General features: G+C 42.6%; 1 protein-coding gene and 1 long non-coding RNA gene across 3 annotated transcripts in view; one reads left to right on the top strand and one right to left on the bottom strand.

Annotated features, from left to right (window-relative positions):
* SLC6A6 (solute carrier family 6 member 6) overlaps positions 1-7,920 on the bottom strand; it is a 93,546-nt gene extending 85,626 nt beyond the window's left edge. Inside the window, exon 1 of the mRNA XM_068201989.1 lies at positions 7,810-7,920. The gene's annotated coding sequence lies outside the window, so the exon portion shown is untranslated. The remainder of the gene's footprint in view (positions 1-7,809) is intronic.
* On the top strand, positions 2,847-10,938 carry LOC137480757 (uncharacterized). 2 transcript variants are annotated; one of them, XR_011003068.1, is made up of 3 exons: positions 2,873-3,940; positions 4,228-4,326; positions 6,167-10,938. It is a non-coding gene; the product is annotated as an uncharacterized lncRNA (long non-coding RNA). The 2 variants fall into 2 exon arrangements; XR_011003067.1 differs by having other exon boundaries at positions 2,847-3,940; positions 4,228-10,938.
* Positions 10,939-25,970: the final 15,032 nt, after the last annotated feature.

Genomic DNA, 25,970 nt, shown 5'->3' with positions numbered 1-25,970 from the left:
TGAATGACTACCCAAACCTCATGTTATTTGCAAAGCTGAAGAGCGAGTAGAAAAATAAATATATCATAGGCATTCATACAGAGCCTTTAATTAGAGAGAAGGATGTGGCTCTCTGCATTGGAAAGCTGTGTCTTCATGTGGTGCAAATCAACACTGCTCTATTATGGAATTACATCAGTCTGTACCAATGGGGATTCAGTCCAGGTATGCACATGAGGATGTCTGTCTTTACCATGGAAACACAACACCTAGGTGAGGCATCACACGAGCAGCTTAACAGCAACTGTATTAATACTTGACAGAGCAGGAAAGAAAAATGGAAACAATTGTTCTAATTGAAACTATGGGGGGTGTGTAAGTAGGGCAGAATGCACAGCAATTACCTGATTGGGAGCTGAGCCACCACAGCAGCACTGCTGCTCCTGCTCTATGGGACTGCAAAGGAGCCTAAGTGAACAGGATTCTGGTTTTCCATCTTTGGCTAAAATGGTTGTTTACACAGAAACAGGGAACTGTGTAAAAAGACATGGTACCTGCCTAAATCTGAGGACTGAAGCAAGGCCACAAGCTGAGGATCTGAATTGCTGCCCACACTTGCACCAAACAGCAAAGAGATATAGTGCTCCCTCAGAGAGATATTTCCTGCCTGGATAGTGGATAGGCCCAATTTTGACCAGCTGGGGGAAGGAAACTCCAGGTTACTACAAATAAAATCAAGGCTCCAGAAGAGTTAACATGAACACTCTGGATTTCCTCAGACTGGAGATGCTACCAGCTCACAATTCCCTGTCCCTGCAGTCCACTTGTCACATAATACTCCTATTTCTTCCTCACAGCCATCACCAGCAGGCTCCAGGCACTGCTCCTCACTCACCACTACATCTCTCCATATCACCTGCAGAAAGGCAAACCTGCCCAGAAAGCTGTTGAGAGGCTGGTCCCCAGAAATCCCACACGGCAGTGGATTCCCAGGCACAGGCTGCATGAGAGGCACAAAGACAATGGTTAATAACAAAATGATGCTCCCTGGTAGCACGGAGAGGGTATAACCTGGCCTAGAGTTATTTTGGAGTATCACTTGAGAAGCAGCAATAGTGTCTACAAGATGAAGTCCTGCAGGAACAGTTCCTTTTCTGAGGAAAAGCCAATAGGCAATGGCTTACCCAGTGATGCCATTCATGGTCCAACAAACATGCCTCAATCACATAACAGAGGAACATCTTGAAGCATCTGCTCCATCATCAGTCACTGCTTAGTGACTGTGCCAGTGACTGCAGCCACAGGGGTCCAGTGCTACAGGCCCTGCACACACCCAGCACACAGGTCTGAACCTGTGACCTGCAGCTTCTGCAGACCATCACAAATCCCCTGAGACATACAGCTCCCCACAGCCTTGCAGGTTGTTTTGAGTTAGACAAATTCAAATGGCTGCCACAAAAGCTTAATCTCTTTCCAGCCACGCTCACGCTGAGTGTCAATAGGAAAAAGTTCCATGAATACGCTTGATAATTACAGAGCCATGGCTGTAGCAAAGAACAAAGTATAATGCAGGCTTGAATACTCAGGAAATTGACTGCTGATATGTTTCCATTCATTGTTTTGTACTCTGTTCTCAGTGTTATATTAAAATCTCCTACTAAGAATGAGCTTTCTTGTTTAATGGAACTTGTCAGTTAGAGGAAATCTGCTTGAGCTGTTTGATCTATTCTTTAAAATAATATTAATTGCAAATTTAGCACATGACCCTATCTTAGTTAGTTCAAAAACTAAAGCTGATATTTTCTAAAATGTATTTTTGTTTCCCATAAAAATCATGGGCCATCACTTTCCCACTTGAACGCATTCACTGTCCCTTTGCCCCACTATTCAGTCCTGCTATTCATTAGATATGTTGATCAATTGTACCAGTCACCTGACACTGTTTTCCTGATAGTAGTGAATAGCAAATAGTAAACATGGTGCAAATCTCTGGCCACGAGAAAATCCATGAAACCTTGCAGTTTGTGAGCATCTTTACAAAATCCTGACAACCATATCCACATTCAACTGTGACCTCACATCTATAGGAAATCACAGTGCTTCTGCTTGCCTCTCCATTAATGGAACTGGCCTGTCTATTTTTAATTCCATGTGGCTCATAATTAAGAACTGAATTTGCATGTTTGCTGTTCATCCTGATTCCCAGCATGTGCAGTCACAATAACAAATCTTAATTTCAGGCTCAGAAGCTGATGTACAGTAGAACCTGAATTTCCCAAGTCCTACAGTTCAATGGTATTTAAATATGAAGGTTTCACTTGGTTCCTTGCAGACATAAAAGAACAATTTAGAAGAATCAGATGCAGTGGCCAGTTCAGACTATGTACATTTGTAGGATTATTTCAATGTGCTGGTTCTGAACCTTCAATGAAAATCTGCAAAAAAGGGTTGCACTGAGTTATTCATAGAAACAATATTTCTTTTGTCAGTGTCTTCCTTCACCTAGTTATATTGGAATGACAGAAGAATGGGGAAATGGCTGGTTTAAGGGCTCATATAATTAGATATAACACATTCTATCATCATGAGTACTTGATCCTTTACTTTAGGCCATCTCAAAAGACTTTTGGAAGTGCTGAGAAACCACTGTCCATGTCACCATGACCACAAGTGCTGTCACTTTTAGGAATTTGACTTTACAAACTGAGAAGTGGTGCCCTGAGAGGCAGCAGCATCAGCTCTGCAGCTGACTCCCTTTCCCCTCCATCACAACACCTTTGGCAGGCACCATGAATCCCCTCCCTTGTCTGGTGTCAGCAGGTTTGGTTATCCCTGCTCTCTTTCGTGGAATTTGCTTCACCTGGGCCTTGCTAAGAACGCTGTCCTGGCGCAGTGCCCCTCCACCAGTGCGAATTAGGAGCACCGAGGCACCCCTACAGAGGCACCTTATTGAGGGACGGGCCTCAGCCACGGCTGCTCGTGGGGAGCCTGAGCTCCCTGCCTACGCACCTTTCAGGACATGTACCATCCTCCTCTGCTCCATCTTCCCTGCCCCCGACTAATTCAGGCAGCTCAAGGTGCAGGGAATTCCTCTCAAATAAATCCATCCTCCCCCGCCCTGATCCTTTCTCAAAGCAAGGGGAGAATTGTTCAAACCAACCCAAGAGAAGAAATCTAAGATAGGAGGTGACCTCCTTCCAACCCTCCTTCCAACCCTGGGGGCTGAGGTGTGGCCCCCTCCTCGAGCTCCCTGGGTTATTCCCGCACCTTTGTCTCATTCCCTCCTGGAGCAAGGTCCTCCCACGGGCTCGTGTTTTCCAGGGCCCATGAAGAGCTCTCTGTTCCGCGCATGAGTCCGGCCTGCAGGCTGGGCACTGACACCAGCCCCTCGCAGCCCTCCTCGGGCTGCCCTTGGCGTTGGCTGCGAGTGGGGCTTGTGACAAGGAAAGCGCCGGCACTGTCGGTGGGAGCATGGCTCGGCACGGCTGCATAAAGCGGTCTGTTGTGGGGGATGCCACCCGTGAGCCACCGGAGGAGCAGCTGCAGAAGCCCTGTTTTTCATGCCTGCCAGCAGGCAAACCCTCTCCTAGAATCCCCGGCGTGGTGCTAAAGCCCTGCCGGCTGTCACTACCTGTGCCAGCCACCCCAGGACACGGCACATGCTGCAAACACCTTTTTCTCTGACGGCGTTGGCACTTCATCTGAGCCAGGATAAAGAGGGCGCAGCCGGTTTTCAAGTCTGCTTTGAGACTACAATAAGAGCTCTTTATGGGTTTAAAATTACCGTTCTGCAATACTGGCAAACCATTACCTCTTCCAGGAAAGCTGCTTTGTAGTACTGCAGGAAAGTTATCCCTCTGGTGTTGTAAGCTGCAGCAGCAGCATTGCAGTCCTGTATTCCTGACCAGAGGCTACTTCAGCAAGGGATTGAATGACTTCATGACCTTGATGGACGCACAGAGTCAGTTCAGGAGCACTCAGCTGTGCAAATGAAATGCTGGCACCTCACTGATAAGAGGGGAGAGTGCCCATGCCAGGGCAGAGCGGGGGACATGTAAGGATGCAGCAGATAATGGTGGCTCGGGGTGATGGCTCCAGCTCTGAGCTTGCCATTTTGGGGAGACAGACACCCCACCTACTTCAAGCCAGTCCCTTTCCCTCTGTGGCAGGAGCAGCCAGCCTGGTTTGCCAAGGCTTCACTATAAACAAAGTGTCTAATGAAGTGTTTTTCTAACCATTTTCTTCTAGTGCTGCTGGAGGTCAGAGCCATCCCAGAGCAGTTTGCTCACCTATGGACTGCAGCCACGCCAGCACAGACCCTCCATGTCTACTGGGGAGGGGTGACAGGTGAGCGCCTCCAGTCTAACATTGCTTTGAAACATCAATAAGGGAATTGTACACAGAGAGGAAAAAACCAAACTTCTCTGTTTCAGTGCAAGGAGAGTTCTGCTTTTGCTCTCAGCTCACTTCTTTGGTGCTCTTTGAGAGTTAGGCTACAACTCAGACCTACAATTCTGCTTTAGATTTAGCTGAACCTCCATGAAATGTCATGTATGCTTATGAAATTTCAGCACACGAGATGGGAAACACCTAATGCCTGATATTGCTTTCTAAGGCATTTTTCATCCATGAGACTTCTGTACCCTGAACCCAAATCCTTCCTACAGTCTGTCCTCCAACCCTAACTCTGTAGCCAAATAACATCCCCATTTTCTTTTTCCTTCTGGAGACACAGCAGCTGCTCTGTTTTGCTGCTGAATGAAGCAATGTTTTACCAGCTATGGTTTCCTGATTTGCAGATTTTGGTGGCAGCGCTGTCACAGAGTTCCCACCATCAGCCTCTGCCAGTGTCCCCCCCGCCAAATAACACTCAGGCCTTTCAGCTGGGCCAGAGCAGTTGTTCCCAGGGGCAATGCTGATCAGGCACTGATCTAGTTGAAGTAAAAAGCAAACCAAACCAAAACACATACACAAAAAAAAAAAAAAAAAAGAAAAAAACAAAACCCCTTTCTATTTTACAGGGTTTTTTGTTCAGTCTTAACCACCAGCAGTTCCTGATGTGGCTTGCTGCAGAGTCACATGAAGAGTTATTTAGATACAACTGGGAGGGGGCTGAGCTGGAGTAAAACAATGTGGAAAAAAGCCAAGATGGGAACATCTCAAGATAGAATTACTACTAAATCTTCCTTGTCCTTAAACTATGCCAAGGTTTCTTATCTTGGACCACAACCAGGAGATCACCATAATTTTCCAGCAAACAGCCAATTCATTTCACAATTTATACATCATTACACATCGCCCATGTAGCAGAGAATCAGCTCTACAGACTCCTTTCAGGCTTTAAAAGGATCCTTAGGCTTCAGTTTTCATTTTTAAATGAATACAAGCATTCAACTGAGCTCTAAGCTATTAAAGCAAGACATCACTGATAAACTAAATAATTTCACAATAATTCACTTAATTGTCCAATTCACCTATGCCTTTAGAGCAATGTTTTGGTCTAATAACACAAATAATAACACAAATAACAGCAGCACATTCCATCTTACTGAACAAAAAAGTGATATACCAAAACACAGCTCATGATACATTATCACCAGCTGTGCAGGAGTGTGGGTGGGAATCAGGAGGCTGCAAGAAGAGACAGATAAAGCAGCTCCTACATGCGACTTTTTCCTCTGTACTATTTGCCTTTTGCTGAAGAAGTGTGGCAAATACATTAACACATTCATGAAAAATGAGCTGAGGTAATTCCATCTATGAGCATGTGATCGGTCCTGCTGCCACAAATGTTTTCCCTCTAGGTCCATATCTGAATCTCACACAGACTGACTCACTCTGCGGCCGCACACGTCACTACTACCCGGCAGCGTCAGGCTGTCATTTGTTTCCTTTTGGAACGGGATGTTCTATAATAGCTCCAACTCCCACTCGACAGTTTATGAAATTGCAGTTCTTTCACATACTCCTTTGTTCCTGAGCAGCCAGGAGTTTTCAGTTTGTTTCTAAGGTGCTAAAAGAGGATCAGAGTGGCCTGAGCTCAGGGATGCCTCACCCAAAGCTCTAACAGGATGTGTGTTTTGATAGAATGAAGGTTTGATGGTTCTTGGTGCACTGTAGAGTTTGTTCTTCAGGAAGACAAAGGAAGCACAGTACAGAGCTGCTGCTTCTGGGGTTTGTCCCATAGCTAGGGAGAGACTGTCATGGATATGGAAGCTGAAGCTCTGGACATGCTGATGGAGCCATGAAAGCAGAACCAGCTCTGCTTCAGAGTGTCTTGCTATGATGCTCAAATATGCAACACGCGTTTTTCAATACTGATTATTGTGACCCTCTGCTCTACAAATCCTAATCTACATCTGTGTCTTATTCTGGAACAGGTAAGTGTTTCTGAAGTGAATCCCTGGCTGACTGTGCTTCACTTAATACCACACAGTTTCAGAGCTCAGCCTACAGTACTAAACTCATATCAGCCTCAGGTTAAAACCCCCAAGTGTCAATAGTATAGACATGGAGTTGTCAACACCAACTGGTTTGTTGTGCTGGATTGGTGCTCCTGTCATACCAAACTACCACTGCTTGCTACCTGTCTTTCGGAGCCTAAGTCCTGGAGCTGTTCTATCCCACCACAAAATTGCAAAAGGAGGAATGTGATGTAGTTCTAGAAGTGCAGCAGAAGGGAGGAAGCTGCAGTCCGCAAGGTTCCCTGCCCACTTAAAGACCATGTTCATCAGGATACACCTGCCGAGTTTCCTGCTGTGAACATCTGACAGGCAGTTGATACAAAAGGACAGAACTGAGGGAGCAGAGAGCCGAAGAACAAAAGGATGCAAAAGATGTTGGCATTTTCCTGCTTACTTTTGGGATGCTGCTATGATTCAATGCAGGCTAAAATGGCTTTGTCCTCACACTGGGTGCACAGCAAAATGGATGCATTGCTATGTGGAATCCAGCGTTTCCTGCTCCAAGTGCTGCTCCCCTATTTAACAAAGAGCTTTCACCAAATGGGGAGCTGACATTACTTCCTAAGGGCACAGACATTCCTAACAAGGAGGTCAATGACAACTTCAAACATAGCAAAAAGAGTATTCCTATCATTCTTCAGAAAAACGTTATCACTTACTACCTGTCATTGGGAATACAATGGGAATCTTAAAGATGACTTGGAGATGATTTACTTATAATTTTCAAACTGCACATAACATTTCTCTAAGACACAAAAAGTTCAATAGGCTCCTGCCTGCAAGAGGGTGCCATAAGCATCCCTACAGATATTTATTCTGACCTCCTCAACCTTTGTCCGAGGTTCATTCATTGGGTTTAAATAAATAAGCATTAACAAACCCAAGGCTCCAGATCTTCTACTGTCCTGCATTGAGCCAGGATCTTAAGCAAAGAGGCTTAAGTCACATTTATATTTCCTTTGACCTAGAGACAGAGCACAGCTCAGTATATCCCAGTTATAGAGCAAAAAGACCTTTATGGCTGTACAACCTTGCATTCAGCTGCCTGAGAAATCTTTAGAAACTGCTGTAAAGGCAGACCACCACAGGCTGGCATTCCCTGCATGCTGCAGACACTTTCACATGCAGCACTGGCTGAGGAGAGCAGCCAGAGCCCCAGCCCTGACTTACTTGCATGACAGCCTCAGGAATCCTCCTGGTGCTGCCTTGCCAGCCTTGGGTAATGCTGCACTGCAGGAATACAGTGCCCAGGCACTCATAGCCAGCCCTTGAGCTTTGGTAGCCCTTGAGCCAGGACAAAAGACAATCTCTAAATGTAAGTCAATATAATCTCACAGGCATCACCTATAACTTTACCTGGGCTTACCTGGGTCGCTGTGCAGGGTAGGGCACTGTTTCCCTTGACATTCACAACGAACGCGTGCACCAGAGAATACGAGGCTCCTCGTACACAGCGTATTGTTCTGGATTTCGTATTTCTTCAGGGTTGTCTTGGCAACGAAGAGGGTTTGCCGCTAGAGGTGTGTGAAACACTGGGCAACAAAAAACATCACAACTCCCACTTGTTTCATTCCATCACGCTTTTAAACCTGACTCTTTTTCAACCTGGAATGCTCTCAGTGTGCTGTGTATCAGGAGGGGCAGCACAAATCAGTGCAGACTCCTCTGCCTCCCCCTTTCCCCCAACACAGTGATTTTGAAAATAACAAAAAATGACATTTTTCATTGGAAAATGATGTCTATCCAGACACCCTTACATGCTCTGTTCCCATTTTCCCCTCAACTACCTTCTTAGGGAGTAGCTCCCTGGCAGGCAATGGAACTGACAGCTCCAGAATGGATGAATGGATTTAAGCAAAATCAGGATGGGGTTTTTCATTTGTTTGCTTGTTTTAATTAATTACATTTTAGTGATGTCAGTGAAGTCAATGGGGTGACTGTGGACTGATTTCAATATGACCAGGTCTGCCAATTTGCCCTAAACAAAAGTCTTTCCTCTGTACAGAGAAGAGATGCTGGACAGAGAATGCTACACCTGGTCAGCAAACTAATGGAAATGCCCCACTTGCCCTTCTGACTCAGCTCCTTCCAAGGACAACAGACCTTTTTTTACTATGGATGAGGTCCTGGAAGTATTCTGAAAAGTTTTTAAAGCATCCGTGGATGCACACAGATGCACCAATATTACCTTGCTCATTCATGTAATTTGCCCTTATTTTACTTACTGAAGGCATTAAAAAATTAACCCAAACAGCTGTTCAGATGCCTCTATTTTTTTTATGCAGCAAAGAGAAAATAGTCTGAACAGCTGTGTCAGTGGAACACATCCAGGTGGCATCCCTAAGGCAAAGTTTCTACATAACCTGTAAGATAATGTTTTTATTATCTTAGTTATTGTATTTTTTTATTACTTTGTTCTTGTCGATTCTTAAAGAGATATTTGCTACTTATTTCTTCACCCTCATCCCTCAGTGTTTGAACTGTGTTGTAGCTCAACACAGATGTTGCAGTGATTTAGCCATCAAAGGGGAAATCATTCTTTCAGCAGAATCCTTCTTAATCTGTTCTGGAGTCTTAGATGGGATGTAAGTCTGCGTAAGGAGCAATTTTACATATCTGGCCTTTCTATGGGGAGAAACTCAAGATGTGGCACCAAAAATTGCGTTAGGGATGCTCAAGAGCAGAGGGAATTTGTTTTCCAGGTTGTATAACTAAGTCAGCTGAGACAGAGTTTTGTTGCAGTTCCTTGACAAGGTAGCTGGGTCATCCTCAAGGAGAGGCTAAGTCTTACAATTACACAAGAGTCTGAAAGAGCAGCTGTTTGGGACTCCAACACGTGTAGCATTGGGGATTTGGAAATTGCTGGTCAAACTCTCACCTGGGTGATGCTGAAATCTGTATCAGGTTCACTGACAAAGACTCATGAAGAAACTCCCTTACTGAAATTCTGAATTCCTCAACCAGAATCCCAAAAGTCTCCCATTCTGCATGGAGTAAATTTTAGCTTTCTAAACTCTGGTGCCCTTTCCATGCATTTAATATCACATCTCAACCATGAGAGGCTTCCAGACACCTGCTCCAAGCTCTGCATTTATTTGCACCACACTCCCCCTGTGCTCTAGGCCATCACACCATAGTCCAAACCTTATGCCCTGCCCAGTCATCCAGGGCTCATCTGTTTGGTGCCTTCCATATAAACCCTCCTAAGAGTGGGATTCTGTTGCTACAAGGCAGCTTGCTGATTTATGGATGTGTTATCCATAAACTGATGGTTGGTATTTTCTGCCCTGACATCAGTCCTTGGATTATCAACTCTGTAGAACAAAGTAAAAGCACTGAAGTGTCTGAAAATTGCCAGCCACATCACAGGTGTTACAGCAAATTGTATTCATAACAACGAATAATAATAGGAATGACAACTATAGTGATTAAGCAATTTGTTGCTGTTATTGTTCTTTCTCTTATTCCCACACTATTTGACAAATATGGGCTCTCCTTTCCAGAGAGTTCTCGAGACTGAAGAAATGTTTTCAGGATACACAAAATGCAAAGAAAAGAGTTGCTTTTCAGCTTACAGCATAATGATAGTAGATAGCTAAATGCCTGAAATCTGCTTCTATACCACTAAGAATTTAATTTTTTATTTTTTTAAATTAGCTTGAGAAACAAATGATGTAAAAATGTCTGTACAGTCCTGAGAAGGACCGTCTTCTAGGGGAAAGCTCAGCAGAATCATCCCTGAGTCTAAAGGAAAATTTCATTCTCCTCTAAATCTTTTCCTTTTGGTACACTTTCTTCATATTTAGTAGGTGGATGCAATTCCCTCTATATGTACTAAGCTTGTGTTATTACAGTTTTAGCACGATATATGTTTATTTGGAGTCTAACAAGATCATCAGTCAGAAAATACCACTGCACTTCATATTATGTATTTATTTATGGTGTTAGGATGAAATTTACCTGGGTCCAGAGAACAAAATTAGGCTGTTACAGCCCTTGGTTTCATATAAGTTATTTTCCTCTCAATGCCTATGCCCTGTGGACACAAATTTATTTCTCCAATACTGGATGAAAAATCTCCCATTCTTTCACTGCCTCCAGGTAATGATGTCTATACCTTTCCTTCTGCTTCCAATTTTGTGTCCATTACTTGAATGCTTGAAAACATGAAATACAATACCATAAGTCACAGAGCAAGAAAATCTGCAGTGTGTAGGGAATATTTATTTTCCTTTCCAATCCTTTTGTAATTAAAAAAAATCTACTCAATCATTTGATATCTTCAGTGACATTATCATACTTCTGATCTAAACATTCCAGTAAAATTTTAGGGGCTGGTTAGCCATTAGAAAGAAGGAGTACTTTGCAGACAGGTTATGGGATGCAGATTTGGAAAATCTCAGTTCTTCTCTGAAGTATGTCACACACTAAGCAATGAAAGATGACTTTAAATGGAACATGTACTAATAAATGTAAATATTAAAGTGGAAAATTACATCACAGAATATGAGAGCTCAATGTAGTTAATCATAACAGTAATTATCTTAAGTAATACTAAGAATATCAGTGAAAATCATTGAGAGACCTTTGTTAAGCGTCCAAATGTGTTCTGATTGCTGTATTTGACAACTCTGCAAGAATCTAAGTCTCAGAGACTTGGAATCTCCATGAGATTAGATAGTATTTGCACACAAGATGCAGGAGAGAAGTTAAATGAACAAATGGCAAGTTTATCTCAAATAGAAGTGTTATAAAATCATTAAGCAAGTAAAAGTTTATTCAGTTAATTGGCTAAGGCCCAGCAAAGATTTCACAACACTATCAGCAGGGTGTTGAAATACTAAAAAAAAAAAAAAAACACCACCAACAAAAAAAACCCAACAAACCAACAACCCAGCAACCAAAAGCATGATTTCAGAGAAGCACTGTCATTTAAGAAACACTCTCTCCAGTATTTATTAGATAAGAAACTGTTTATCAGCATCTGTGCATGTTCTTCCTGGAATCAACGTCCATGCAATTTATTTCACATACAGCAATATTCTCTCAGTACTTTGCAATTTTTCCATGCTCAAGTACCAGGAAAAGTGGAAGTAAGAGACATATACCATTACAAAGAAGTATAACACATTTATATTTGCTTAGTGATTTCTGCTAAGATAGACAGGCAATCACGGTGTAATTCGTTAACCAACAGGAGCTTCTGGCACCTCTTGTACACAGAGGAAAAAAAATAATCTCTTAGGAATATGGATGGATAGGAATGTGTCAAAGCAGGGACACAAGGAAAAAAAGGTTGCTCATGCAGCTACTGATACAATAGAAAATTTGAATGTTGTGAAATAAAAGAAATAAAATTTAGGTGTAACCTATGTAAAGCCAATGAAAGATGTGCTCTGGACATCCAGTAAAACTCCAGTGTAGTTGTACTGATCCTGTAGCAACCTTTGAAACAGAACATTTCTGAGTGTTTGCTCCCTCATGTATCTTTTCTTAGGAATAGTCTGTCCATCTAGGAAATATTTCCCTCCAGCACACACAGAAGTTTGAAAACAATGCAAATGTAAATAGTTCCTAGTGCCAAACACTTCAGTTGCCAAGAAGAAATGATGCATTTTGTACCAGGGTTGTATTATGACCAAGATTAATTTTTGGATTGTCTCCAGCTATTCTTTAACAAAAACACCTCCTGATGAAACACAACTTGTAACTCACAGGTTTTGTGTATTCAGGGGAACTTTTCCCAACAGCTGATTTACAGTGTTCATACAGAACAAGCTGTACTGTGACTTGCCTTTAATCCAGCTGCCAGTTATTCCAGAGGTAATGTCATGGGAGAGGGGACCAGGTTTTGGAAGATGAGCCTACTCAGTGATAAAGGTCTTATGGAAAACCAGAACAAAACCAATCAATGAATACACACTAAATTCTCTAAACAAAAGGGAAATATCTCACCATTATGATATAAGCCTCAATTCATATTTCACAGCACGAGTTATATGATCAGGCTGCTTGGTGCGACCGCACCGATTGACTGGTCACACATGTGCTTGCAATGTTTCTAACCAGGTCTGCTCTCTTGCTTTGTAAAATAAGTCAACCTCCATAAAAAAGGAACCACTTTATATAGCTACATTTGTATATGCACATTCATCAATGTTCAAAAACATCTACTATAAATTCAAAGATGAATTCTGGAATCAAACCAGGCATCATCAAAATACAAACCTAAGAAAAAGTAGAAGGGAATAAAAGAAAAGAAGGGAGAACTGACAAGGGATAGAGAAATAGTGAGAAAATATTGGGAATGTATTAGATTGTTATTAGATGGAACTTTCTTTGCATCCAATTTTAGTTACTTTTGGGAATAGCACGTGACCAAAATCTGCTTATGGCTATCATATCAGAAGAATCATTTGAGTTTTGTAGATTCCTACCATATCAAAACCTTTTGATTAGAAGTAAATTTTCCTGACTAATGCAGCAGCCTCTCCTTCCAGCAACCAAACAATATTTGTCTGAGTCGAATGCAGTTTACAAGGCTTAAGTCATTAAGCATGACTGAGATGACCAATCACACCACATGAACACCGATTCATCACCCCTAAGTGATGTCAAAAAAATAACCACGTCAGGTAAACCAAAACCTCAGAATCTGGAACAGTGGAAGGACTGAAAAATTTCAGTTTCTACACATGACATCAAAAGAAAAAACACTACACTTGACAAGGAAATTCTTTTGCTGAAAATTGCATGCTCAGTTATATGATTACATTGCTGGTGTCTTCCTGTTCTCCTTTTTCCTCCCATATTTCTCTCTAGGAAATACTTCCAGAACTTGCTGGTTCAGTTACCTGTTTCAGAGTTGTGGCATTCATTAGTTCCAGGAACAAAACCACATTATTATAACTATTTCAGCTACAACATTTCTAAGGAAATTAGACTGACTATCATAATCTCCTGCTGACTCTCACCTGAGAATTTTAAATTCTCTAGTGTGGCAGTAGACTCTGAGGCCAAAATACTAATTTTTAAAATTTAATTAAAAGCAAAAGCAGAAATTCAGGATTAAATTTCAAAGCCTGGAAAGGTGAGTCAGAAAACAGCAAGATGAGAAAGGATGAAAACCAACACCACACTGATGACTCTGGAAAATTCCACGTCAAAGTACATCATGGTACATCACAAAGTACACATTTTGTTTTGGTACAACAAGATGATAAATAGTACACTTGGACTTCAGAGGCTTTTTAAAAAAAGTTTTTTAACTTTTCTTATTCAACCTTGTACTTGAATAACAGCCTGTTCCTGAATTTACAGTCATGAATATTCTCCACACTCACATGTAAAATTATATTGGCTTCCAGCAGATTACATTTTGGAGTACAGACATCAGCCCTGAACCTTATCTTCTGGCCTTCAAGCTTGTCACATAACATTTAGTATTTAGATAATAGCTACTATCTAGAAATGAGCCGTCTTGACGTGATCAAGGTATTTCACCACTCTGCAGAAGTTCATGCCATGAATCAACAGCAGCATGAGAGATGCTCTGTCACTCTCTGGTACTCAGAGATGCTTTACAGAATGACACAGTATCAAAGATAATAGCCAGCCTCTGGAGCAAACAAATCACAGACTAATGAATACAGAACATTAAAGCCCAAAGTAATTTTCCCTGTACCCCCCTAGAGAACTATAACCAACACTATAGAAAAGTCTCTGAAATCTTGCTGAGTTCTGTGTGGAGCCCTGTTGAAAGCCAAGAGTGATGTAAGGTTTGCTTGGAGTTTGAACTGAACCCTTTGCATTGTTCTGAGAGCTTACCATTAAAAGAAGAATAAATGTTAGCAATAAAAAGGTCAAGAAAATGAACATCTGACAGCATCTAAAGATCTGCAAGGGACCTCATGAATATATAGCAAACATCCTCCCTGATGGATTCCCCAGAAGAGAAGAACTCTACATCACCCACAAAGCACATTTTTTACAATCTGTTTATTTCTGTCTGGATACAAAGGACTGAAGCAGAGTGTTTAACATATGACTTGTAAAATTCAAAGTTTAAAGCTTAGGAAAACAACCAAGATTAGAGCCGTTCAACAAAATCGTATCTCCCTTCACAAAGTATCTTTATATTCTTACAATTTGTCACTAAACCAACAAATGAGACTCTCAGCTATCAATACTGTTAGGTGCCACGGCTTTAGGTACACAAAAATAAATTAAACAGCATGGGCTTGAATTATACCAGCACTACAGGCAACTGCTGTGAGTTTTCCCACCCGATGCGTTGGTGAAGGCTTAGGGTATTTGCTGTCATTTCATTCTCTGGTGACCTAAACTTTGAAGAATTCAATAAGTTCTGGCAATTTTTGTTAGCTCAGGTCCCTTCAACATGGGCCATGTGTGACCAAGAGCAATCTTTCATGAAGAAATTAGCAGAAACTTGAGCATGCTCTGCCAAAAAGCCCCTGGGAAGCAGGGTTTGCTGACACATCCCTACCTTCAAGCAAGCAGGGAGCAGAGGTGCATCTTGGGGTTATTCAGCTCCAGGCAAAAATGGTCTCTTCTAAGAAAGACCTTGAAAGCAATTTACAGAGGATACAAATGGTAAACACAAAAGGGGAAGACAGAGAAACATGTACCAAAGAACACGCACAGACAGAATAGGAACAGCATTTACACATATAGGATACACGTCTATAGGAGTCTGTTTCTCCTCCTGGCATTCAGCCCTGGGTGATGAAACAGTTGATGCTCTAGGCTGTAGTGGTCCACCCTTTTTCCAGCTGGTCAGAAAGGATGAGGCACCAGCTGAGGGACCTCTGTAAGCACCACATAGCTCTGGCAATGAGGACTTCCAATTCAAGTTGATGCCTGTGCACAAATTCTTGAAGTGGCCATTAGCTGCTGAAAATTCTACTGCCCTTTCCTCTACCCCTTGTTATCTCTTAGATCACTGCAGAAAAGGAAATGGGCAAAACACAGCTACCTGGTCATGCACTAACTCTTGGGATCCATCCTGTTGAATCTGTGTTCTGGAGCTGAAGTGAGAATATTTGACAAAAAGAAAAGAAAACCCACTTCTAAGAGAAACCACATAAAGCAGCTAGAGAAAAAGAAGTGACAACAAACAAGCTTTGCAGTCAAGAAAAGGGTAAAATCTTGGCTGTACTGAAGTCATTGGGATGTTTGCCAGAATGCTGTAGACAGTGTGTTTTATCCAGGACTTTTAATTAGTTATTAAATTATTCAATGGCAGGTTGGCTGGTTTAAGGCACAAAAAAAAAAAAAAAAAAAAAAAATCACAGAATAGCCCCAGCATGCTTCTCCCTGCCCTGCCAACCCCTTGGGAGGTTCAGATCATGCACAGCTTTCTTTATGGGAGACTTGACAGGTATTTCATTGAACCTTAGTTGAAATCAGTAGGTTCCCAGGCCCTGCCTCCTTCCCAAGTTTGGGGATGAAGATAGGAAACACCTGCTAATGACACCAGAGACACAGCAAACATCAAAGTCATGTGTCAGCAGAAAGCACCCTGGAAACCTGGCCTCTGCAGTACTGACACAGCCTGTCTGGTGGGGAACAGTGCACATGAAGAAATAGGATGCTGTGTTCATTTAATTGACATACGTTTGAAAGGATTTGAATTATTCTTGAATGACATACCCACAAATAAATAAAGCAGCTCACTGCCTTCAGGCTTTAGCCACTTTGTGAAGAGCCCCACAGCCTGAATGATCTATTCACACTGCACACTTCTGCTCCGCCTCATTTTTCTGCTTTCCTCAGTCTCCTTCTGCCTTTCCCCCTCCAAAGTACACTGGTTTCTATGGGAACAAAACACATCGTCAGAATGGACAGAACTCGGTGACGTCCCCACATGCAGACCGAAAACAGCCCGAAAATCAGCGCTTTGCAGTTTCTGCCACGAGCCGGGGAAGGCGATGGGCGCTGGCCCCACACGTGTGTGCACGCGTGTGAGCGTGGGCGGCTGGCCCTGCACGCACGCGCTGTCCCCTTGTCACACGAGGCACACACATGCACAGCCACTGGCTCCCCGGGACAGCAGAAGGCTCGGCAGAACTCGTTCCATCCCATTCTGCTTTAATATAGCTGAAAATTGCTTTGACAGCTGAATAGCTTCTTTGTTTATAACTCGTTCTTAGCCGACTCTGCTGCGTTATGGAGCTTTGTAAAGAGATTACTTTGTCAAAAACTGAACATATATGGTCTAGGCATGAACAATTTAGTGTGATGAACTGCATTCATTTTATGTGATGTGCAATCTGCACATCTGCTGCCTGTACTGCATATGCCTTTCACCATGGGTTTCATTTTCTGATCTCAAGTGTTTTATGAATTTTCTGGGGGTCTTTGGGATTATCTTTTATCTCCTTTACCCTCTCCTGGATAGATGCAGAGAATTTACATTATGTCAAATCTCACGACAATTTGTCTTACACCAAAGGTACAAAATCAATATTTTGGTTGCAAAGAATGGATCATCATTGTTATCCACCTGCAAATATCTTATTCCTGCACTGAATTGCCAAAGGTTTTTTGTATTTGAATTAGGATTTCAACACAGTAGAGTGCCAGTTTAGAAACTGGACCTGCTATAGGGAACACCATATAGAACATGTACAGCTTCCAACCATGTCCCTTCATCCCCAGTGCTAAAACCCTAAGTAGACAGATCTCTATTCACATGACTTCAGCTGCATCTGAACCAGTCCATTGTCTTTACAGAGCATTATCTATAAAATATTAAAGCAAATGTAACCTGTACGGCACTGCAGGCACTTACCAGGGCCTTGCACAGTGCCCTGCATGAGCTTTGCAGGCTCTGGAGCCATTGCCTTTAGCTGTGCTTGATTTGACTGCACTGGTCATCTCTGATCACCACTGCAGTTTTTACTCCTAGCTACGGCTTGCTTAGAAATTACATTACTGCAGATTGACTTTGTGCTCTGCCTGGAGGCACAACAGAGACTCAGGGCATTATTTTATGGTTTCTCCTGTCTTATTTCCCTCTCCCTCAGTTTTTTAAACAAGCAGCACTCATTCTGATGGGTAGATGATATGATCCATTTTAAAAATGACTAAGAACATTAATTGTCCTAACAGTAAAATTCCTATCAGCTTTGTAGGAGGCATTACATTGATCTTTCCTGGACTGGAGACTGAGCACTTTTCTTATAGACATCACTGGAGGCTTTTCTTGTGCAGGACACAGAGCTGAGCTTTGCAGAATCTTGCATTTCAATGGCTTTTGCTCAGCCCATGAACTGTCAAAACTCCAGTGTACACTGCACCCTGCATTTTGCACTCAGTGGTATTTTGCCACTTCTGAACATACCAACCTTTTCTATAAGCAGAGGGGAAGTTGGTCAGACAGACAAATCCCCCCTTATCTCTTAGTCATAACTCTGATCCACCTCAGATGATTTAAAGAGCTTTGCACATATTAACCTTTAAAATAAAAAAGAAAAGGGCTTCTTTGCAAACCATTGTTTGAAAACAGAGGCTGCAGAAAGATTCCTCACAACCTCACTTGCTCCCACTCATACTCCTAATGGGCACATATTTCACAAGAGATGGCACACTACATGCTGATTTGTTGAAAAAAAAAATTGAAATTCAACATCTCTGTGGAAGTCCTTGTATTAGAAACTAGTGCCTTGACTACTTAATTCCTTAACTTTCATGCCTATGGCAAATGATGGACTGGTGTCACTGACAAAAAAAAATACCTCTGACCCTGCAATATTCAGGCAAATAATGAAAGCTGGTTTAGAAAAATTATACTGGGAATTTTCAGATTTAGCAAGAAGTCATGCGGTCTTTAGAGTCAGTAAATTTCCACAGACAATTTCTGTTCTTCACCCCCCCTTGTGGCAAACATGGCTGAGCCACCAAACATGTCTCAATCGGTCTGTAACCTGCTCCACCACAAGAGCACTCGGAAAATCCCAGCCCAGCAGACACCAGCTGTACTGGGCTATGGCTGGGGCCAGTAAAGGCAGCAGGGATTTGAACCTGTCACTGCTTGTGTGCATTGGTCAGAGAGGCTGAAACACATCAACAGCTTTGTGCAAAAAGAGACCACGGGGGAGAAGAAAGGAGAGTCATGGTTTGCAGAGGAGAAGTAAATAATTTCCAAGGTCAGGGACCCAAGATACAGAGAAAAAATGAGAAGTAGAGAGGGGAAGGAAGGCATGTCATCACCTCACCGCATGATGCGTCTGGAGTAAATACAGCTTTGCATGTGCTCAGTGTGCCTTGTCCTTTCCTTCAAGAGCCCCGTTTTGTTCAAATGGTGGATTTCCACATTCATATATCTTCTCATTTCGGTGCTGCTGGCACCTAAAAATCTGAGTTTAAGTTTCCAAAACCAACTAAAATCTCTGCCTCTGACTCTAGTCTTAGCTGTACCATGCCAGTGTATGAACATGACTCTTCTTCCATAAGGTCATATTTAATAACAAGCTAAACATGTCCCATCTAGAGGACCTAGAGGGTCAAGGTATCAGTCCACATCTTATAAGTAAACATGAGAGCTTATTAAAGGCCATTTTCCCCAAAAAGGACCTTAAATTTTGGGCCATGACAATGATTCAGCGCATAACTCCTTTGACTAAAGACATATAACCAATTTTCTGTTTAGGACTGTGCCAGTGGACTCCAGGCTCCTGCCTCTTGAGACCCTCCCCCGGCTCACAGTGCCTCAGATGGTTGACTTACATCCTCATGGACATGAGAATACATTTACCCAGAAAGGAGATCTTGTATGCTCTGGTTTCTGGAAATGTAACTGAAAACACAAGGGTTGATGCTATTAGCAGATGGAGACTTTTCCTGTTCAGAGGGCTTTCAGCCTGTCGTACTTATTGGAAAAGTGGGCATGGTGGGAGCAGTACCAGAGGCCCAGCTCTCAGTGCCCATTAGAGGTAAAGATGAGCACATAATTAAGATTAGCAGGTTGGACCTCAATAGATCAAAGCATTTCAGACTGTATCTGCAGAGTTGAATTACTGAAGGAAGTCCAAAGCTATTGCAAATGTATTTTTACTGTCAGTGACAAATTTCCCACAAGTACTGGCAACTTTTCTCTGGATCTCACCAAAATAGTTCCTAAAAGAAATTTTGAAAATCCAAACCCAGAAAGAATCACCCCGAAAAAGCTCTGAAGTGATTTCCTTTAAAGAAAAGGGATAAGTACAGGAATTTCCTCATTCTCTTGTCTCAGAGACAGGCAGTGGGATTTTGCACAACCACAACAGCTTGGCTCAGCCATCCACGGGATGTTTCAAGTTCTCCCTCAGCAGGGCATATGTCCACCTGAAAGAGTAGTGATAGGGAAGGAATTGCACAGCCACTGCCCCAGCCTGAATATTATGAGGCTCTTCCAGACCAGCTCTGTAAACAGGAATTGCCTTTGGACCCTTAAAAGCCACGCACCATATCGTTCTGGAATGGCGTTAATCTCCTGGTTGTGGAGGTCAAAGCAAGAGTTCTATTATAAGCTCTGTGAAACACATCTCCTTCCCAGCCACTCACTTGCAGGGAACAAAATCCAGTCAGCCAAAAAGATCCATGTGTAACAGGACACCAGAGCAGGCATTTGAGGCAACGTGGGCGAGGCATTTTGGAGCTGTGAGACCTCCGAGCTGGTGCTGAGCCCTTGGTGAGGCAATACTGGCTCAGAGCCACAGTCAAGGAAGCAGAAGAGACAGTTTTCTCTTTGCTTCCTTGCAGAGAACAATGGTCTGTTCACAGACAATACCAGCTGGAGAGGCCACGGCTGCACCTCTCACCCAAGGTCCAGCAGGGCCTTCCACGGTAGTCTCCAGCATCAGCTGTGTTCCCTGCCTGCCCCCTGCTAAACTTCCATCTTCCCTAGATTCTCTGCATAGGCCTGGTTCATTTATCTGAATAGCACTTAAAACAGCTGAAGCCCAGAAAAGACTGGACCTTGTGGTTACAAATGACTCCCCAGCCTTGGAGTCACGTTGGCTGAGCAATGATTGACTTGAGCCAGAGCACAGACCAGAGCGCGCTGATCCCCAGGGTGTGGTAAGCTGGAGGTAAGCTGAGGACCCTCCACATCTCTTTCTTTAACATATTTTCTTTGTATTTTCCTCAGGGTCCAAAATGCACATTGGATTTGCTGATAAACTTATCAGTAGCAGAGTGGAACATCCGTTTCATTTGTGCTGTTTACACAGAGGCTTTTTCTCCAGTTGGTAAGTTGGGATTCAGTGAACAGGGTGACCCCGTGTTTTCTTCCACGCTTCACAAACGCTGCTCCCAGCAGTGTGTGCCACATGTCAGAAGATGAGGAGAGACTCTGCATCAGGGGCCAGCCCTCCCCCACCCTGATGCTGGAATCTTCACCTCTACACTGGAGGTGGTCTATCCCCACACATCATTCCCAGTCCCAACCCAACCCCTAGAGATGAGGAAAGGCTGTGGCACAGTATGTGGACGCCGATTACATCTCCAAACAGGAGGAGCACACAATCAGTGGGATCCGCCTGCTTTCCAACCCCTTTGTGCTCAGGGGCAGAAATACAAATAAGCCTCAATGTCTTTTTCCTGCTTATATGAACCAAGATCCGTTTTTCAATAGCAGGCCCTGTCAGATAAGTATTCCCTATTCTCAGTAGTTATTTTTGGGAGAGAAAGCCTTTTGCTGGCTCCCATGACACTCCCCTTCAGCACTTGGGAGGTGCAATGGGATGGCAGGTAGAGCTGTGATTCAGGGATGCTCCTACACCCACTGGAAGCTGGTGTTGCCATGCCAACCCTGTAGCCTGTGCACAGCCAGCCCAGGGCACTGCAGGCTGCTACAGTGTCTGTGCTTCTGCACTTAGATCAGAGTCAGGACCTTCCAGTGGAAGATTTGTTTGAACCTTTGATTTCAGGATGGATGACAGTGTCCCACTGAATTTTCAGCTCACCAGCCCATCTCCCCACTTTGTCTTGTCTCAAAGAGAATAGCATCACAAACTTTATGAGGGAATTTTCCCCTCTAAATGAATTACTTCACACAACCACTGCTAATACCCTGTGTTGTTTCAGAAAGACCACAGAGAGAAAGGTGGGTAGGAATGGCAACAATCCTCCCAACAAGCCCAGGCACCCCTGGCAGAGCCGCACCCATCCTTCACCCACTCAGCATGTCAGGTCATGTGCTGCCTGAGACAGCATCCAGAGCCCATCTGAAGCACTCACAGCACGTGACCTATTACCTTTCCTCTGCTTAGACTCATCAAAAGGGACATTTTAAAAACTGTTCATTCCAAAGAGCACTAAGAGACAAAGCCAGCTCTGTGCAAAGCCAATGGAGGTGGAGGGTGCTGCAGACAGTTCATAGCAAAAAGACTTGTTTGTACTTTATTGCCTTGTTGGAGAATTCCCTGGGTAATTTCCTTGGTATTTTCTAGCTTACTTCCTTATTGCTCTCTGGGTAAACTAGGTCAAAACACTTGCCTTGTCTAAACCTTGGTTTGTCAACATGTTAAACGAAGGTGATAGAATGAGTTGTTCCCTGCATTTTCTGCATGGAGTTCAACCTTACAGAAAGTCCATACAATGCCTTTTTCTCCTTCATTAGAGCCAGGAAGGCCTTTGAAATCCCCAAACTCAGACAAGCTGAGGAGTGTTGTATATTGCTATAGGCAGTTCCAGAGGGGTATATGTGAAATGTGAACAACTAGATTATTAAGAAAGATGTTCTCAGAGTTGCATAGCATTTTCTCCCTAAAATAAAAAAGTGCATCACCTATAATTGTTTTTTCTTGATCAGCCTGCTGGCTAAAGTAGGAATACCCTTACAAATCACAATATCTGAAGTCTCAAGAAGTATTATAGGAACAATGAGATTCTACCACCCACTGTGCTGCATCCCAGATCTGGTTGCTCCTTCCTGAGATATTGCAGTACATCCCAGCCATGTTGGCTGCCACTGCACTCACACTGTTCATTCACTTGCACTGGTTTTCTCAATAAAAAGCTGAGCATTTAAAACCACAGTACCCTTGAGGGGCCTGCAGCATGTACAGTGGGATCTGATAAAAGGAATACTGTGAGCAGACAATACAGACAGAGAAATGGTCAAGGGTCTTTGAATCTGAATTAATATACATTCCTATCAAGTTTGCCTTAACGGAAAGGGTTAGTCTACAGCATTCCAGATGGGGAATGAAAAGTTTTTTTGAAGAAGGTAGGTGTTTTTTTTTTTTTTTTAAATAAGATGTCAGCCAGCAGTAATGTTTTACTGCACTGTTAACATTCAGGATGAAGTATACCAACAGATACCACATAAGACATAAGACTGTTCTTCAGAAAGCTTCTGTATTTCAGTGTCTGCATGAAATATGGCAATAAACCAAGACCAATTTTATTGTATGCTACATGGTATCAGCACTCTAATACTTCCTAATATAATAAGATCCAGCAATCTGTATAGATACTTACTTATGTGATTCTTACTCCATTTGCATCTCAGAATTTGGGAGCAATTTTGGCATCGGGTCTTCAAAAATGTAACCACAGTCTTTTCAAGGGCAGAGATAACCAAAATGAGAATTTTAACTTAGCAAGACCTCCACGGGGAAGTGGAGGAAGAAACTGTTGTCAGAACAGTATTGCCATGAGTGTTGTTTCCTATAGCATCCTTTAGCTGCCTTCCACTCCCTAAGTGGCCCTTGCCTGGCTCCTCCTCCTCACTGTCCCACCTGTGGGCTGTATATCTTCTGTTTCATGGCCCTGCATGGGCTGTCTCCAGTTTATGATATCATCACAAGTCATTACCTCGATCCACATAGCCAGGCTTGGTACACAGGTTCAAGAGTGCAAGTCCTTTGAACTGCATTCCTCAAGTCCACTTTTCATCCCACTATCAGATTGGTACTGAACAGAGGCCGAGTGGAAAATCCCAGTATGACATGCACATGCTGTCATTCACATAATGGCTGTGATCAGAAAAGAGACCTCACCATATACTGAACTATGTGAATTATATGTGTTTAGTCTAATTGGAATGATTTCTGATATCTCAGGGTCAAAGTCTCACAATTCATAGGCAAACATTTCAGAGAACTTGTATGTTAATGACATATCATTAGCCAGAATCAGAACTTGTTCTGCTTTGGATGAAAAACATTCAGCCAGAGACTCTGAGACATGATCTGGCTCCAGGACTTAAAATGAGAAGTGTTTCCCTCACTGCCCAGCTATGGCAATTACACACCCAAGGCTGGGGCTTCCAGACAACAGAGATACTTGAAGATATTGGGAAGGTCCCTCACTACCTGTTGAGAAAAAACCCCAATTACATGCCCACAAAACAAATATCTAATTTTTGACAGTTTTAAAGCTTGTTTGCTTGATTTCTTGCTACAGCAGAATAAAAGAGAGTGCCATAGTGATGACTTTGGGCCATTAAAGGATCAGGTCCTTTGATGCACACGTCTGTGCTGCACTGCACAGAGTCTGTAGGGATGTACATCCTGGAGCATCCCAGCACATCCAGTCCCCAGAGGGGCTTTGCAAGCTGCTTAGATAACTGTTGCATTAAATTACATTTAGCTTGAGTGATCAGTAGCTCATCAGTTGACTTCTGGCTCTGATTTCTAATAACTGGAAGCATCTGACATAACGAAAGCGCTTAGAGAAGCACAGGGAAAGAAATAAATGTGCTAATTAAGCTATGCAGAGTGTCTTGGAGAAGAGTACTCCACTTCAAGGATACCCTGACATTTCTGACCCATTACAAGTAGCAGCATAGAAATTTCAGGAATTTAATGTAGAGTGTTTAATTGAGACACAGATGAAAAGAAATCAGTAGAATTTAAAACTGATTTCTTCCCTATAGCTTAGTAAATATTCTTAGCCACTAATGTGGCTGACTTTTGATTACATGAGGTAAATCATCCTCATAAATGTGATAGAAAACCATACATGCCTAGCACATTTGTGATGAATTCTTTGCTTGCAGTGCAAATGGAAATGCAATAGTCCTATTGCTGTGTTCTGCTTAGCACTTAAACACAGTTTTTCTCATTTATGTCCATAATTTCAACCTAAGGATATGGAGGAATGTTTTGAATTTTACATATTATACATATTTTCTTCTAAGAGTAAACCTGTAAAAATACAGCTCATATAATACTACACTCAGCATTTCTCACCTCCAAACCCTCTAACTTTTACAGTATCCTCACAGGATACATTTTGGGTTATCTGTTTAAATACATGGTTAAACTGAAGCTTGAAAATCAGTTACCAGGGTCAAAATGCATGTTAGGTACAGAGCTGGGGAGAGAAATCCTGATCCAGATTCCTAGCTCTACCAGTTTGCTGGTATTCCTTTCCTTGCTGGCATTTAGGAACTAATTACCTGGATTTCCCATTCACATTATCTGGATTTCACCATTCATATAAAAGGTGTTTAATGGGAGACCACTCTTCTTCTTAGGATGGTTTGAATCCCCTTGCTGCCACCTTTGAAGAATTTCTACTTGTTTTCCAAATGAAAATGTGTGAATTATTACATAATTTGTGTAATAATTTCATTAGCAGAAAAAGTCCACCCTCCTGTATTTGTAAAATAGCTCTCATTTTTCATGTACCCTAAGTTACTCAGTAGTCAGCACCTGATGTCTGTGTTTTCATCTGGACTCACCACACCTCTGAAGTACGTCAGAGTATCCCTTTTTATACTTATAAGTAGGAATTTAAAGCATAGCCCAGGCTATGATTATTTTGGAATTTGGAGTTTAGTTCCTACTCATCAAAGGTGCCAAACTGGGTTAACATTTCCATACTTCTCCATGTTGCTGAATATTAAATTAATTGGTTGTGATTAACACAGGAGGGTCATTAATGAAAACTCTTTCCATCCAGGCAGTTTTATTCAGTGTCTGAAGGACAGGAATACTTGGATCCAGTTTCTCTAGACACATTTCTCAGTTTTTTCTGTTAGTGGGAACCCAGACGACTGCATATGCAACTTCAACCACTCCAGTTTTTGTCTCCAACTCTATTTAATCCATGTACCAGGGCAACAGCTTGCTACTACCACTAGCTGAAAGAATTGCAGTGGAAGTGACTGACAAACCTGAAAAAGTCCAAATAAAGAGATCCTACAGCTCCAGCATTTTTCCCTCTGATCTCCTAACCAGAGCAATATCCTGCAGAGAGAAATCTAGATACCACTGAAGGTGAGAAAGTTGGCTGGGAATGGCAGCAGCACCCCTTTGATGGCAGAGCCAAGGAAGAAAACTATCTAACTCTTCCATTGCAGAGATTCCACTGGACCAAAACAAAACAAGCATTCAGTTTGGTCATGCATGGGTCTGGCCCTTTTAATTCTCCTCTGGGCTTCCTATTCTTTCTCCAGCTGTGGATGCTGCACCCTTGTGCCTTTGCTCCTCTCCTGCATCCCCCCAGCTGGGCTTGGGTAACCTGTGCTCTAACTTGCACTGCTCTGCATTTCCTAATGGGTCTGTGCTA

Source organism: Anomalospiza imberbis, chromosome 11, assembly GCF_031753505.1.
Source record: "Anomalospiza imberbis isolate Cuckoo-Finch-1a 21T00152 chromosome 11, ASM3175350v1, whole genome shotgun sequence".
NCBI lineage: Eukaryota > Metazoa > Chordata > Aves > Passeriformes > Viduidae > Anomalospiza > Anomalospiza imberbis.
This window is presented reverse-complemented; position numbering and strand designations above follow the sequence as displayed.